Source organism: Lissotriton vulgaris, chromosome 8 (genome assembly GCF_964263255.1).
Source record: "Lissotriton vulgaris chromosome 8, aLisVul1.2, whole genome shotgun sequence".
Classification (NCBI taxonomy): Eukaryota; Metazoa; Chordata; class Amphibia; order Caudata; family Salamandridae; genus Lissotriton; species Lissotriton vulgaris.
Window position 1 is genome coordinate 53,974,671 of NC_141696.1, and position 16,585 is coordinate 53,991,255.

Here is a 16,585-nt window from a genome sequence, read left to right on the forward strand (position 1 = left end):
TTTTTTATTGCAGATAAAAGACATCATAGCTTCAAATCTATGATTAAAATACATGCATACATTAACAGGATCCAAAGAGCACAATTCTCCAGGTGTCTTGTATTCAATATTTCTTATATTGGAATTTGCCTCTCGAAGAAATTCAAGTAAATCATGCCAATCGTACTCAGCACAGCTTAGGGTAAGGAACCATGTAGGAATTCCTACGGCCCACATGCATCAAGCCCTTTTTCATTCGCAAACGGTGCGATTCCTTAAAATCGGCCGTTTGCGAATGCAAAAGTGCTTTTTGGGATGCATGAAGCAATTTTAGAATTTGCAACATTGTTGCGAGTTCTAAAATTGCGGGTGCTTTTAAGAAGTCGCAGATGTGCGACTTCTTAAAAGCAATGCATCATCACTTTAGACAAGTGAAAATTCGCACTTAGGGTTCCAAATTTACCGAGTGGTTGAACCACTCGGTAAATTTGGAAAAAGTGTTAAAAATGCTTAAAATGTTATTTTTTCAACATTCATGTTACGGACACACATGTCCTTAGGACATGTGTGTGTGCAACATGATGCGAAAAATACATTTCAGGGGTGCATGGGGGGGTCCTTTGGACCCCCCACTGCACCCATGAAATTTTCTAAGTGCCACTCGCAATTTGCTTTGACTCCTATGGGCCTTTTGGCCCATAGGAATCAATGGAAATTGCGTAAATTAACTTAAGAATTCGGTATTTCTTTGGGATTCGGTAAAAAATGCGATTTTTACCGAATCACAAAGAAATACCGAAAAAAATGATGCATAGCATTTTGCATTTCCTAAATAGCGATTCCTTAATTTTCGCTATTTAAGAAATGCAAAATCCTACATTGATGCATGTGGGCCTAAGTTCCATAGCATACATTTCAGTTCTCCATGACGACGGTACCAATATTCGTTAGTGCCATGCTGGCATGCCATCAGATTAATCAGCTGAGATTCTAAGTGATCATCCCTCTGGTGTACTTTCTCCATAAACTCCTTTGCAGAAACATTTTGCAGATGTACTCCTGTTTTCAATAGGTGATTGACAGCATATGAAAGTCCAGACAAGTCACTTTCAAACAAAAGATGAAATATTAAGGGATACATTGTTGAAATCTTGGATCTTCTGCAAATAATCTTGCCCTGAAAGGTAAGCGCTGCGGTTCCTAAGGATAACTTGCACATTTTAAAAACGCTGCTTAATGCTTGATCTGCGCAACCTGGTCGCGCTTTTATTTTATATTTGACCACTTTTAATTTCTCGGCTTTTCAGCCGCTCTAATTCCGCCGCGTCTATGTGGAGGTAAACAGGGCATGTTAGGACATTGCTTGCACACTAATTGGTGAATCTCACCGCTGTTACAGCGGCCCTTTAGCTGCTTCTACTTGTGAGGGGACATCTTGGGTGAGGTAGTACCGGCTGCGGCAGACATCTTTGTTAGCAGGCTAGCTGCTGCCTGACGCGATAGGCTCACAGGAGGCCATTTAAGACAGACTGGCCAGGGCGCTCTCCCTGAAAGGTAAGAGCTGCGGTTCCTAAGGATAACTTGCACATTTTAAAAACGCTGCTTAATGCTTGATCTGCGCAACCTGGTCGCGCTTTTATTTTATATTTGACCACTTTTAATTTCTTGGCTTTTCAGCCGCTCTAATTCCGCTGCGTCTATGTGGGGGTAAACGGGGCATGTTAGGACATTGCTTGCACACTAATTGGTGAATCTCACCGCTGTTACAGCGGCCCTTTAGCTGCTTCTACTTGTGAGGGGACATCTTGGGTGAGGTAGTGCCGGCTGCGGCAGACATCTTTGTTAGCAGGCTAGCTGCTGCCTGACGCGATAGGCTCACAGGAGGCCATTTAAACCTGCCACATGCAAGCGTGCAGCGTACGCGCACAGCGGGCGCGCCGTGGGCACGCCGGAGGCTTGCCAGAGGCGAGCCCATCTGTGCCCATCCGTGACCAGACGGGACCCGGGCCAGTACCCCTGGTTCGCGCATCATCTATGATAGAGGTGAGCTATTGGAAGTTAACTTGATTAATACATCTCTCGAGGAGGGGAGTGCAACCCTACTTCGACAGGAAGGGTTGTGGAGGGTTCCGGAGAAAGGGTCTGGATGGCCTCATGCTCATAAAGCCGGGGTTTTGCACTACAGGCTGTTAAACACCCGTTCCCTCCAAAAACAGAATGGAGGGGTGTTTTCATTACTGGAGGACGGGGAATTCGATGTGTTAGGAGTCACGGAGACGTGGTTGGAGGACTCCTCGCTACCGGATCTTGTGGCTGCTCTACAGGCAAATTTTTCGGTTCTATACTGTAATAGAGCGGGAGAGAAGAGAGGCGGAGGGGTAGCACTTTTTTTTTGCTGATCGTATGCGGGGAGAAATAATCCTGGCAGAAAATTTGGTAGGGGCAGAGGTGCTTGGTGTTAAACTGAGGTTGGGGATAGACTGCCTGGCAGTCCTGGTGGTGTATCGTCCTCCATGGGCCATGCCGGAGTTTCCAGACCTGTTTTTGAAACTAGTGCAGGATCTGCGCTCGAGGTATGATAATATGGTTATATTGGGAGACTTTAACTACCACTGGGAAACTACCCCGAAAGAAGGGCAGGCTAGCCAGATTGATGAGGCTCTATCATCACTAGGGCTAGCCCAACAAGTAAAGGGGCCGACACATGTGAAAGGTCACACGCTTGATCTGGTGTGGACGTCACTTCCGGTACAGGGATTGACGATTACGTTGCCTTGTGTCTGGTCGGATCACCATTTGGTGAAGGGAGATCTCCTGATGAACTTACAAAAAACGAAACCTGTAGAAGGCCAGAGGGTGGTGAGGAAATGGAAGAACATCAATGGAGACAAAATGGTAGCACATCTCCTAGCGAATCTACCCCAGAATTTACTGGATGAGAATCCGGATGCTCTTTGCAGTAATTTGGATGATAGACTTCGAAGGGCGGCCGATTATGTGGAGCCAGCACGAAGGGTCAACTTAGTAAATAGAGGCTCGGGATACCCTTGGTATAATGACTCTCTTAGGGAGAAGAAGAGGGGTTTACGCAAGGCGGAGAGAGCTTGGCGCAGAGCCTATGACACTAATGCGCGTAGTCTCTATATGCTAGAACTAGCGACCTATAAACGGGCAATAACAGCTAGGAAGGCCGAGTTCTATGAGGAAAGGATCACTACAGCCAAAGATCCACAAAAAGAAATCTTTAGAGTCTTAAATGAACTCAGGAAAACAAAAGAACAGAGGCCGGAGTTCACTCTAGAGGACTGTCAGAGATTTCAGGACTTCTTCACTAGCAAAATCACAGACCTCATTTCTGAAATTGCTCGTACTCCCATGCATGCCTGCCCCCTACAGACCACCCCGGCTAAGAAGCTGGTAGACAGACCTTTGGACACTTTACCCTTGATTGCGAAGGATGGACTGTCATTGCTTATGGGGCGAGTTAAGTCTGACTCCCAGGCCGATCCCTGCCCTCCTGAAGTATTCAAACTGGCTATGCCAGGAATAGAAGAAGAGGTCTTGGCTCTCCTGAACTCATCCTTAGCATTAGGCAAGGTTCCGTTAGCCTTCAAGGAAGCACGACTGATCCCTCTGTTAAAAAAAACTGGGGCAGACGTGAAGTGCCTGAAAAATTTCAGGCCTATCTCCCAGATTCCTTTCCTCGCCAAAGTGCTAGAACAGCATGTTTTGTCCGATCTCTCCGATCATCTGGAAAGGAATGGTCTGTTGGAACCAAGTCAATCGGGGTTCCGTGCGAATCACAGCACGGAGCTGGTCATGCTGTCTATCTTGGATGAGCTCAGGAATAGGGCAGATAGGAAGATACCTGGTGCCCTGGTGTTGTTAGACCTGTCTGCGGCGTTTGACACCGTGTGTCATAAACATTTTTGTCGCGGTTGAGGGATTTCGGCATTCAGGGCACAGCTCATGCCTGGTTTGCCTCCTTCTTACAAGGGAGGACGCAAAGAGTACAGCTGGGAGAATTGCTCCCCACTGCCATATCAATTTCTTGTGGAGTGCCGCAGGGGTCTGCCTTGTCGCCCCTTTTATTTAATATATATCTTCAACCGTTGATTTCACTCCTCAATCAAATGGATTGTCAGGTGTATAACTACGCTGACAACACGCAAATCATTATCCAAATGAATGATGCTCCTGGGGCGTTAGCAAGGCTGCAAAACATCCTCAAGCATACAGCCAACTGGATGTCTCTGAACTCCTTAAAAATCAACCCTGACAAGACGGAGGTTTTACCAATCACCATCGCTGGTAACCCATGGCACGACGGGTTTTGGCCAAGAGAACTTGGGCCACCCCCAGAACCTGCAGCGGTGGTAAAAAGCCTAGGCATCCATGTGGATGATAAACTATCCATGCAGAAGCAAGTCACTATGGTGGTAGGAACCTGTGTCGGTCTTCTCCGACAACTTAGAAAAATTGTGCCATTATTGTCCTTCTCCACCTTGAGACGGGCGGTGTCCGCAATGATATTATCAAGGTTGGATTATGGCAATTCGCTTTATTTAGGACTGCCCCAAAAACTTTTGGACAAACTTCAAGTGGTGATGAATGATGCCGCCAGGCTCATCTTTAAGAAACCAAGGAGCTCGCATGCGTCCCCACTTATGCACGAGCTACACTGGCTGCCAGTAAGGCAGAGGGTGCTCTTTAAAGGGCTCTGCATCGCACACAAATCGCTCTATGCAAAGACGCCAAGATATATTAAGACCCACCTGACTCCATACAAACCGGGTAGGTCGTTAAGATCTACTGAAGCAACTCTTCTTACTCAACCACGCTTCAGATTGGCCACAGTGGGTGGCCGCGCCATTTCCAATACCCTCCCAGCAGTCTGGAATAATTTATCGGCGGATTTGCGGAAGGAATCCAATTTGATGTCCTTCCGGAAGAAGTTGAAAACTGTTCTTTTCCAGAAGGCCTGGGTCGGGCTATAACTCCTGGTAGGGCTTTTTTAGGAATCTTTGCTGTGCTTACCTGACAAGCGCTTAGAGACCCCTGGGTTATAAATCAAAAAAAAAAAAAGAACAACAAAATGTTGAATAGAAAGAAACATATCAGCAAGTGAGACAAAATATTGATCATGTATTTCTTCATGAAAAGAAAGAATGCACATGCACATCATTTTAATCAATCCGAATGTATGTGAGTAGACAAGCTGGAACAGGAAAAAGTTTCGTAATTAAAGTAATCACCAGTTATCTACAGAAAACAACTGAGTCACATTTGTTTTGTGTTGTAACTGCTCCAACTGGGTTAGCAGCACACAACGTTAAAGGAATTACACTACATCGTTTATTGATGCTACCTGTGGAGCATGAAAACAAATTGGAATATCACAAGCTACCTGGAGAAGCTTGTTGGGAAGTTTCAAGAGTGCTGAAGAAAATTAAATTTCTGATTATTGATGAGGAAAGCATGGTCTCAAACTTAATGTGTGTTTTTGTGCATTTAAGAATGCAGCAAATTCTTAAAACAGAGTATAATGTCTTATTTGGAGGAAAACATGTCATAGTTTTTGGAGATCTACTGCAACTTACTCCCATAAAAGGACAACCAGTATTTAAACCACTTGCGCATGAAGACACCAGAAAGTCTCTGGGTAGTGTTGGAAATGTTAACATTTGGTCATATTTTGAATACAAGAAACTCATTACAAATATGCGACAGGCAAATGATGTTGATTATGGAACTATGCTTCAAGATCTAAGAATTGGAGTACTGACAGAACATGGCAGACAAGCTTTGCAGGGTTGTTTACTTTCCAATTTGTTTCAAAATAAAAATGTAGTTCCTGAGAAAATATATATGAAAATTACAGAAAACAAATCTGTAATATGCTTAATGCCAACACTGCATGAGTGTTCTATATTCAACGAACAACTTTTGAAGCTGGAAAATGAAGAAATAATAAAAATGGAAGACATTGATAAAATAGAGCATGAAGGAATCACTATTATTTTGACAGAAAAGTTGAAAACAAAATTGGATTATTTAGAAAAATTGATATCTTAAACTGCTGATTTAGAAAAGAACGTATATACATGTACAAACTTTCAGGTAATTTTAAGGCATAATTTGGATGTAGAAAAAGGTTTAGTTAATGGAACAAAGGTCAAAGTTGTGGGTTTTGTTAATTGTCCGAATAAAGATCGTATTGAATTTTTAAAAATTAAATTTGATCAGATTGAAGAAGTGAAACAAATTGGTTGTTGCTCAGTTTGTTTTTTGCTTGTTAAAGATTTATATGTCCGTAGAAAACAGTTTCCAGTTTCTCTGGCATATGCAGGGACTATTTATAAATCTCAAGGTTTAAGTGTAGACAGTGCTTTGGTGAACATTGGAAGTACTGTGTTTAAAGAGGGTATGGCATATGTTGCTTTGTCGCAAGTCAGAACTTTATCTGGTTTGTTTTTTATTGATTTTGATGACACAAAGGTTACTGCAGATGCAAACTGTGTAAAAGAGTATAGTAGGTTAGGATGAGTGTATGCTCCCAATTTAGGTCAACATCCTATATTTAAAAAGCGTGAGGTAGGACGAAAAAGAAGGTATGAGAACATCTTTAGTAAAGGTATAGAGAAGGGAAACAAACAAGATAATGTTGTGATTGCAAGCAAAAAGAAAAAGGACACTGTTGAAGAGATTGTTAGTTATCAGTTTGAAAATAGTTCAGGTGTCAGCTGCTATGCTAATGTGGTCAATTTTGCTTTTTTTCTTGAAGGTTTGCAACAGCAAATTATGGAGAATCAGGAAAAACATTTTGTTCATTGTTGCATTGCGGTTATGAAAAATTGGCAACTGATAAAAGTTATATACAAAGGGCCTCATTTATGAGAAGTGACGCATCGCTGCGTGAAAGCAGCTATACGTCACTTCTCAGTGTGCCCTCTGTGCGACATGATTGATGCGTCATATTTACTGTATGAGGCATCACCTCGCAACGAGTTACATATACGCCAGTATTTATGACGTATCTGGATGGGGCAAAAGTGACGCATTGCTGGAGTGTGTCACAAAAGTTATGCAACTCCAGCAATGTGTCCTTTCACATGGGGCAAGCCCCAAGTGAAAGGGCCTGCGTCAGTCTTACGCCTGATGTGAGGGAGGCGTAAGATATTGATGCATTTGCGTCCTAGAAGTGGCGTAGTGACGCCCCCTGCATACAATATACCTGATGCAGGTACAATGTAGCGCAGGGGTTTACAAAGTGAAGCCTCTATCTAGATGCGTCACTTTGTAAATATGGTTCAACAAGGCACATTTTTTACGCCGCTGGTGCGTCACAAAAAGTGACGCACAGCCTCATAAATAAGGCCCAAAGTGTTTGTGATAGTTGTAATCTTTTGGATGTATGTTCTGTGTCTACACAAATTACACAGACTATCCAACAAGATGCTCAGGAATTTCTAATGTATATGCTTACCATATTGGAAAATGAAGGCATAGAAATTGAGAATATTTTTGGCCTTTGTTACAAATGGGATCATCATTGTGAAAATTGTATGTCTACATGTAGCACTGACATAGACACTGAAAGATTTATATATTTGACATTATCAGACTGTAAATCAGTGTCTTTCAATAAACTAGTTAAAGCAGCAAATCAGAACATGGAGTGTAGCCAATGCAACTCAGAAATGTTATCAACATTATACAAAGTTATGGAAAATATATAATTTTATTAATGCAACGTTGTACAGCTGATGGAAGAAAATTGGACACTAACATTTTGTAGCAAGTCAACTATCAATATCAGGATGGACTTTTGTAGCAGTAGCAATAATTTTCCATGATGAACCTTCCACAACATCTGGACCTTTTACTGCCTATCTAAAATGTGAAAAAGGCTAAGAAGAGATTTCTCACGAGAAGAGACTAAGTAAGAAATTATACAGTTTCAGTTTAAAGATGTTATCCCATCGAGAAATTGGAGCATATGAATCCACAGATCGGTTATCATCTGCAAGTCTATGCTACAAATCTAGAAGAATAATTTGGGTGAGTCTAGGTCTTCTGCAATGCAAAATCGGGTACTGAAATCTGTTCAAGAAATTTAATATTTAGCAGAAAAAGATCCAGAAAGTACAGATATTTTGAAAACAAATATGTTGGATACATATTACCCAAATAGAAGTAATCATCTTGAGAACATGTGTCTCTATGAAGAGCAGCAAAACTACACTTTTAAAAAGAATACTACAGAGAACATCAATGATGGAAAATATGGAGTTTTTGGTTCCGAACGTGTTTGGTGAAACATATAAAAGGAAATTTTATGAATCACAGGAAGCTGAGTTGCGACACTGCTGATAAAAGGGAATTTTACTATTTAGCTCTTTTGCAATTATTCAAACTGTGGCGTTCAGAATTAGAATTACTTGCAGAATTTCAGAGCTATTAAGATACCTTCAATGCTTGTAAAGATACCATTGAATGCACTGTTTTTGCAAATTATGTGAAAATGTTGAACGATGAAACTGATCAAGAAGCTACTATTGCAGCTGAGATTGCTAGAAATAGTTCTCAAGACAGTCAAAGTTTTGCTGCGCTGGGTCAAGATCCACTAGCACAAACAATTGTTGAAAATGAAGCAGCAATCGCGATGAATGAGGTGGAAACAGCAATGCATCAAGCTCAAGAAGATGTAACGGACTCAGCAAACTTGGAAGAACAACAAAATGTTGAACAGAAAGAAATATATCAGCAAGTGAGACAAAAGATTGATCATGGATTTCTTCATGAAAAAAAGAATGCACATGCACATCATTTTAACCAATCCGAATGTATGTGAGTAGACAAGCTGGAACAGGAAAAAGATTCTTAATTAAAGTAATCACCAGTTATCAACAGAAAACAACTGAGTCACATTTGTCTTGTGTTGTAACTGCTCCAACTGGGTTAGCAGCACACAACGTTAAAGGAATTACATTACATCGTTTATTGATGCTACCTGTGGAGCATGAAAATAAATTGGAATATTACAAGCTATCCAGAGAAGCTTGTTGGGAAGTTTCATGAGCATGAACAAACAAGATAATGTTGTGATTGCAAACAAAAAGAAAAAGGACACTGTTGAAGAGATTGTTGGTTATCAGTTTGAAAATAGTTCAGGTGTCAACTGCTACGCTAATGTAGTGGTCAATGTTGTTTTTTTTCTTAAAGGTTTGCAACAGCAAATTATGGGGAATCGGGAAAAACATTTTGTTCATTGTTGCATTGCGTTTTTGAAAAATTGGCAACTGATAAAAGTTATATACAAAGGGCCTCATTTATGAGAAGTGACGCATCGCTGCGTAAAAGCAGCTATGCGTCACTTCTCAGTGTGCCCTCCATGCGACATGATTGAAGCATCATATTTACTGTCTGACTCATCACGTCGCAAGGAGTTACATATACGCCAGTATTTCTGACGTATCTATATGGCGCAAAAGTGACGCATTGCTGGAGTGTGTCACAAAAGTTATGCAACTCCAGCAATGTGTCCTTTCACATGGGGAAAGCCCCATGTGAAAGGGCCTGCGTCAGTCTTACGCCTGCTGTGAGGCAGGCGTAAGATATTGACGCATTGGCGTCCTAGAAGTGGTGCAGTGAAATCTTATAGATTTCACTGCGTCACTTCTATGACCCTTTCTTGCGTCATAACGCCCCCCTGCATACAATATACCTGATGCTGGTATAATGTAGCGCAGGGGTTTACAAAGTGAAGCATCTACCTAGATGTGTCACTTTGTAAATATGGTGCAACAAGGCACAAAAAGTGACGCACCGGCAGCATAAAAGTGACGCACAGCCTCATAAATAAGGCCCAAAGTGTTTGTGATATTTGTAATCTTTTGGATGTATGTTCTGGGTCTACACAATTTACACAGACTATCCAACAAGATGCTCAGGAATTTCTAATGAATATGCTTACCATATTGGAGAATGAAGGCATAGAAATTGAGAATATTTTTGGCTTTTGTTACAAACGGGAACATCATTGTGAAAATTGTATGTCTACATGTAGCACTAACATAAACACTGAAAGATTAAATATTTGACATTACCAGACTGTAAATCAGTGTCTTTCACCAAATTAGTTAAAGCAGCAAATCCGAACATGGAGTGTAGCCAATGCAAATCAGAAATGTTAACAACATTATCCAAAGATATGGAAAATATATAATTTTAATGATGCAACGTTGTACAGCTGATGGAAGAAAATTGGACACTTACATTTTGCAGCAAGTCAACTATCAATATCAGGAAGGACTTTTGTAGCAGTAGCAATAATTTTCCATGATGGTCCTTCCACAACATCTGGACCTTTCACTGCCTATCTAAAATGTGAGAAAGGCTGGACACTATGTAATGATGCTCAGTTGGTTTTTAAACAACATTTGACTAGTGAATTACCAAATTCCTACCTAATATTTTTAAAGCCAACGTTTTAGGAACATAATTCGGCCTCTGAAGAATTTATTATTATGTAATAATACGATTACTAGTGATAAATTTCAACAAAAAGGATTTCAATAATACCATTTGTCCTTGAGGAAAGGAGTTTCTTTGAATTATGGACTTTTTCTTGCACATTAACTCAGCATATAGTTTTAAGCAACAACATTTACAATGTTTATAAATTCAAGTTATAAAATGTACTTAGGAGTAAGCATTTTATATATGTGTAATTTGTGTTATAGGGTATTTTATTGAGGTTAGATTCTAGGTTTTTTTTAAACAATATTATTGATTGGTTTTTTTGCCTGCTGTTATGTGATGCGTATGATTGAAATCACTGTTTCTTAATAAATTCAATATATTCTGAGAACAGCAAAAAAAGCAAAGAAAATAATTTGTAAAAGGTAAAAAAATTCTGTATTGTAAAAAATATAATATTATGTATTATAACAGTATTTTTTGTTCTCTTTTACAGATTCTAATTCTAAAATATCACATTTTCATAAATTTATATTATAAAAAACAACTGAAAAAAAAGTCTAGCATTTCTTATTTCTATTACTGTAATAGTAAGTTTAATTAAGTATTAAAATGCACACTAGCCTGTGTTTGCACACAGGTGAAGAAAGTGGAGATGGACGGAGTAGATATGTGTGGAAAGATGCTCTGTGGGCATTTTAGGTTGAAGGATAAAGTTAACATGAATACTGAGTGTCATTGGGGTTCAACTAACCCAGCAGATATGTGTAGAAAGCATCCTGTGCCAACAATGTGTCACATTTTGTAACATAGTGACTGAGCAAAAAAGACTTTCATATTTACAAGGAGAGGAAAAGTCACTCGGTGTACCTTTTCTTTTCCATGTAAATACAGCATTATCATACACACCACTTTACATTGAAAGGGCGTTCTACAGGTGTTGCTGTGCGTATTTGCACAGAACACTCACAGAATAAGACACATCACCAGATTTATCAGAAATGATCAATCAGGACATGTGCATGAATACTGCACCATCCTCCAATTGATGTAAAGAGGCACAACAAGGAGAATTATTTTTACTTCTTCTCATTTTTTCTCTTTCAATATATGCTACAATGCACAGCATACATTGAAAGAGAAAAATGCGTTCACTGAATGTTTTTGTGCAGGAAGGTATGCCTTTTTGTACAAAAATAAACTCCACATGACACAGATATTCTTGCACCATGGTGCAAGGGTGTCTGTGTCACCACATGGCTACAGTTTAAGCAGCAGTACAGAGGGAGGCAAAGACTTGCAACATATCTATGTACATATGTTGCATCCCTGTGCTTCAGAAGTACCTCAGCACACTGTAGTTCAAGAGCTTACTGTGTCATCCTGCAGCACTTCCTTATAGTTATACATTCACCATACACCACAAATGCATTCTTTCAGTCAATTATGCACTATGTATACATTAATTTAAATTTTCACACACTAGCATATGGTTTAGCTCTTTTTTAACCAGAGTAGTTAGCCCTGAAAAAACATTTTCTTTTCTTTTTTGTAGTTTTATATTTTTTTGATTTTTTGAACGTTTTTTTCAGTTTTTTTAGAAGAATAAAAAAGTCAACAGGACGAACAAAACCATGAACTTTGAGGGAAAAAAATATAGCATTGATGGTTATCAATTGCTCTGCAAACTAGGTCTACTGATTGCTCCCCATAACAAATTAAATGATTGCACTTCACGCAGTGCATTCTAACTTTCCCAAATTGGGGACGTATGTCTGGTGGCGATGTTGAAAGTGATGCCACAGAGGTACTTGGTATTGCCGGTGGTGGAGGTGCATTTTGGCACAGTCTTCTACATTCTTCGTGATCAAAGTTCACAGGATGCAGGGATTGAAGGTGCTTGTGCATACTAGCAGTGCCACAGGAGTATTTTATGTTAGGATCTCCTCTGGACAGCACTGAATGGAAAATCTTGCAGGTCACCTTGGTGGCATTACATTTCTTTTGCCCCACCGGAAAAGTAAAACATTTCCATACGATGGATGTTCATCTTTCATGAGGGGGAGGTTCTGGTAGAAATTCTTCAGCAACAAAATGATCAGAATCAGGTGATTCTTCCAGTGGTGTAGCCATTTATTTCTTCAAAAAGAAATTGAGGTCTCCAAGGAAGAAAAAGTGAGTTTCTTCTCTGGACAGGTCTTCTCCCAAGGAAAGTCTAAGAAGAATGATTGAAATGGGTGGGGTTCGTCAATAGTTCGAATAGTTAGGGGCCCATTAGGATGGCGGGCGGATTGCTCCCGACAATATACCGCCAGCCTGGCGGGGGCAATCTGCCCGCCATCTGCACCTGAATTACCCCCCCACCATATTAGGATGGCGGGGGGACCGCGGCGGATGGAAAGACCGTCCGCCGCTTTTCCACCCTGGTCGTCTTGCGACCGGTGCGGAAAAGGTTTAATATGGTGGCAGCGTCTAATAGACACCGCTAGCCATATTATGATGGGCTTGTTTAGATGCCTTTCCGCGGCGGCGATGCCGCCACGGAAATCAATCAATCAATCAAACAAATTTGGAAAGCGCGCTACTCACCCGCTGGGGTCTCAAGGCTCTGGGAGGGGGGAGTCGGTTCTGCTCGATCAGCCATGTCTTGAGTTGTTTCCTGAAGGAGAGATGGTCCTTGGTCAGTCGTAGGTGGGTGGGGAGGGAGTTCCATGTGTTGGCCGCCAGGTAGGAGAAGGATCTTCCTCCGGCGGTGGCTTTGCGAATTCGTGGGACGGTGGCGAGGGCAAGGCTGGCGGATCGGAGCTGGCGGGTGGGTGTGTAGAATGTGAGGCGGCTGTTGAGGTATTTGGGGCCCATGTCATGGAGGGCCTTGTGTGCGTGGGTGAGGAGTCTGAAGGTGATCCTCTTGCTGACAGGGAGCCAGTGCAGGTCTTTCAGATGGTCGGAGATGTGGCTGTGATGGGGGATGTCCAAGATGAGTCGTGCCGAGGCGTTCTGTATGCGCTGGAGTCTTTTCTGGAGTTTGGCTGTGGTTCCAGCGTAGAGGGTGTTCCCGTAGTCCAGACAGCTGGCGATGAGGGCCTTGGTGATCGTCTTCCTGGTTATAGTGGGGATCCACCAGAAGATCTTTCGGAGCATGCGCAGGGTGTTGAAACAGGATGAGGAGACGGTGTTGACTTGCTTGGTCATCGTGAGGGAGGAGTCCAGGATGAAGCCCAGGTTGCGTGCATGGTCCGTTGGCTTGGGTGCGGTGCCCAGGGCAGGGGGGCCACCAGGAGTAGTACCAGGCAGAGGGGGATGGCCCCAGGATGAGGACTTCCGTCTTGTCTGAGTTCAGTTTCAGACGGCTGAGCTTTAACCATTCCGTGATGTCTTTCATTCCTACCTGGAGGCTGGCTGTGGCGGTGGCGGTTGGTGAGAGAGAGTATCAGCTGGGTGTCGTTGGCGTAGGAGATGATGTTAAGGTTGTGTTGGCGTGCGATGGCTGCGAGGGGGCTCATTTAGACGTTGAAGAAGGTGGGGCTGAGCGAGGATCCTTGTGGAATGCTGCAGTTGACTTCGGTGGCCGCGGATCGGAATGGTGTGAGGCAGACTCTCTGGGTTCTTCTGGCGAGGAACGAGAGGATCCACTCCAAGGCTGTTCCTTGGATTCCGATGTTGCTAAGGTGCTGTATCAGGGTGCGGTGGCATACAGTGCCAAAGGCTGCTGAGAGGTCCAGGAGGATGAGGACAGCTGTTTCCCCGTTGTCGAGCAAGGACCTGATGTCGTCGGTCGCTGCGATGAGGGTGGTCTTGGAGCTGTGGTTTGCTCGGAAACCGGACTGCGAGGGGTCAAGGGATCCGTTTGTCTCGAGGAAGGCGGAGTGTTGTTCGTTGACGGTCTTCTCGATGACTTTGGCAGGAAAAGGGAGGAGCGAGATGGGGCGGAAGTTCTTGAGGTCCGTGGGGTCCGCGGTGGGTTTCTTCAGGAGGGCGCTGAGCTTGGCATGTTTCCAGCTCTCTGGGAAGGTGGCGGAAGCGAAGGAGCTGCTGATGATGTCCCAGAGTTGGGGTGCAATGATGGAGTCGGCTTTGTTAAAGATGTGGTGTGGGCATGGGTCGGTAGGGGAGCTGGAGTGGATGGTGTTAATCGTGCGGGTGGTGTCTTTGGTGCTGATCGAGGTCCAGGTGCAGAGGGTGGTGGTTGGGTGCGCTGGGTGCGTGGTCTGTGCGCCGAAACTGTTGTTTGTGTCGGCGATCTTGTGGTGAAAGAATGAGGCGAGTGAGTCGCAGAGGTCTTGCGAGGGTGTAATGTCGTTGTTGCAGGCACTGGGGTTGGAGAGCTCTTTAACGATGCTGAAGAGTTACTTGCTGTTGTGGGTGTTGTTGTCCAGTCGTTCTTTGAATGTAGTGGTGGTGCGGATCAGCTGGTGGTGTTTGCGGGTGGCGTTCTTGAGGGCTGTCATGTTTTCTGTTGTCTGGTCATGGCGCCAGGCTTTCTCGAGGGTGCTGCAGGTTTTCTTGGAGTTTTTGAGGTCGTTGGTGAACCACAAGGCTTTCTTGCTGCCGGGTCTGCTGGGTGGTTTCTTCAGTGGTGCAAGATCGTTGGCGCAGTTGGTGAGCCACTGTGTGCGGTTGCGGGCTGCTTCGTTAGGGTCCGTATTGTTGGTGGGGCTGTTCTGGCTGAGGGAGGTGGTGAGCTGGTCGGCCATGATCTTGCTCCAGCTTCTGTGGGGAACCTGTTGCGGGTGGTGGTGGGTCGTGGTTCTCCTGAAAGGCATGCGGTCTTCACTCTGGGGGCCAGAGTGAAGGAGAGGTGGGGGTGCACACGGGGGGGTACCTGTGGTACCCCCCCCTTCATTTGCATGAACAAAGCGGCAGGCACCGCGCGGTGCCTGCTGCTTTGTCTATGCAAATGCATTAGTGCATTTTTAGCATTGTGGTGGGCGGTGCAGAGAGCACCGCCCACCACAATGCTAAAAATGAAGGATTCGCCCGCTACTGTGGCGGGCACATCCTAATACCCCCCACGGGACCCCCGCCCTTATGGCGGGCGGTCCAAAACCCCGATAGGATGACGGGCAGACAGAGTCCGCCCGTTATCCAAATAGGCCTCTAAGTGTTATAAACCGATGAAATCTCTTTTTTTGGTCACAAGTGATCCTCGTTGGGTGCACCCAGCGCGGCTTCGCAAAATTGCATTTAAAAGTAATATGTTTATTAAAACTAAAAGAATATTTTTTTTGATTAGTTCAGATAATGTTTTGCCTTAATATTTATATTAAATACATATATATATCTTTTTGCACATCGAAAAAGTTCATGGAAGTCGCGCGCCCACCGTGTTGAACACATAGATGACGTCATGCAGAAATGCGTGACCGTCGCGTAGCGTGATACATATATGTTGCGTATGCGCTTGAAGTCATGTACGGGTCGCATATCGATTGCGCAGGGAAATACGCACTCATCGCACACCCTACGCGGATCCCACACAACAATCCTAAAATGGCAGCTAGGTTCCACACGGTAATCGAGTAAGGTGCGCATTGGGTGCGCAACTCCCCAAAAATGTTTTTAAAAAAACAATAAAGAAAATATTTTAAATATATTTTTAAAAATATAAAAAAATACAAATTTAATATTTTTAATAAAAAAATATTGTATTAAAAATGTGTGATGTAATTTACAAAATAACATATCTAAAATAAATACATAAAAAATGTATTAAAACAATATGAAAAAATAAATATAACAATTAATACATTTAAAAATTATCATTGAAAAAACCTTTGAAACCCACTGAAAAAAACATAGGTTTCACATAGGTTATAGTTAGGAATTAGCATTTGAAAAACCTTAGAAATTCACTGAAAAAACCATAGGTTTCAGAGGTGTTATAGTTAGCTGGACATTTCACTCGTACAAAACCATCGAAATTCCTCCATTATAGTTAGTTGTACTCACTATAACTCGCACACCCGCAATCCACTGCTGAAGATGTCACATATTACATCATTCATGACATGGTCAGTGACATCACTGATGACGGTCATTGACTATGTCGCCAGTAGGTAGTTATAGTTAGAGCATAGTTTCCATAGGAAAGGCGTTTTTTTTTAACAATTCTTTTTATTAATGA